Here is a 1,234-nt window from a genome sequence, read left to right on the forward strand (position 1 = left end):
GCCGCCCAGCCTCCCGTGTGAGCGCGCGCGCACGCGAGAGCCGGCCGGGCACAGGCGTTGCCCCAGCAACTGGAGCCTGAACTACTTGAGCTGAGAGGGTGGCGTGGCCCAACTGGGAGAAGCCAGAAGGGAAGGTGGAAGAGGGCTGGAGTTCTCCTCCCTCTTCTCGCGCACCCCCATTCCCCTTCACTGCCCTGCAACCGAGAACCCCGACCATCCATCTCCGGGGCCCCATGCGGCCTTTCTATCGCCATCAGCATCATTATTGTTACTATTATTTTTTACTGATTGTTATTATTAACAACAACAACAACAACAATAGCATTTATATACTGTTTTACAAATACCATCTAATTTTTTCTCCACAACCCTGGGAAGTGAGATCCTATTAACCCCATTATACAGAAGAGGAAACTGAGGCAGGCAGTGGTTACATGACTGGTCTGCAACCACAGACTTAGTAAGTTTCTGAGGTGGGGTTTGAACTCGGTACTTCCTGGCTCTAACCATTTGACCAGACTGCTTTTTTTTTTTGTAATAAATATTTTTATATATAGTTTGGGCTTCCAATTTTTATTTCTCCTTCCCTCCCTCCTCCCTGAAGCAGCAAGTAATCAGATATGGGTTGTACAAGTGTGATTATGTAAAACATTACCATATTGGTCATTTTGTACAAGAAAACTTGAATAAAAGAAAAAATTAAAGTGAAAAATAGCATGTTTCAGTCTGTGTTCCATCAATATCAGTTCTTTCTTTGGAGGTGATTAGTATGTTTCATCAATCGTCCTTTGGGATTGTCTTGGATCATTGTAGTGTTGAGAACAGTCGAGTCATTCACAGTTCTTGGACTGCTTTTTTTTTTCTTTTGACAGCTGCCTACCGCAAGCAAACTTAGGGACACGGGAAGATGTATTACACTAATGGTCCTTGACCTCAAGTGTGCATACAATCTAGTTGTAGGCCCCCTGTTTTCCTACCCCGCAGCCCTCAGCATTTATCTTCCTCATGCCTATTAATTCCCTTCCTCTTGCCCCCTTCCCCTTTGGGCCTTTGGATTCCCTTCTCAGTGAAGGAGGGCTGTGATATATGATGCATTTTAGGAACAATAGTCACAGCAACTGTGACAGCCACCAATCACTCTTGGTCCAGGAGTTTTAGAAACCTAATTTCTTAAACCTGTGTTTCCTGGGTTGGCATCCACTTCTGTGCTCTTATTCAGTCTGTGTCCCTGTGA

The sequence above is a fragment of the Dromiciops gliroides genome, chromosome 4 (assembly GCF_019393635.1).
Source record: "Dromiciops gliroides isolate mDroGli1 chromosome 4, mDroGli1.pri, whole genome shotgun sequence".
Lineage (NCBI taxonomy): Eukaryota > Metazoa > Chordata > Mammalia > Microbiotheria > Microbiotheriidae > Dromiciops > Dromiciops gliroides.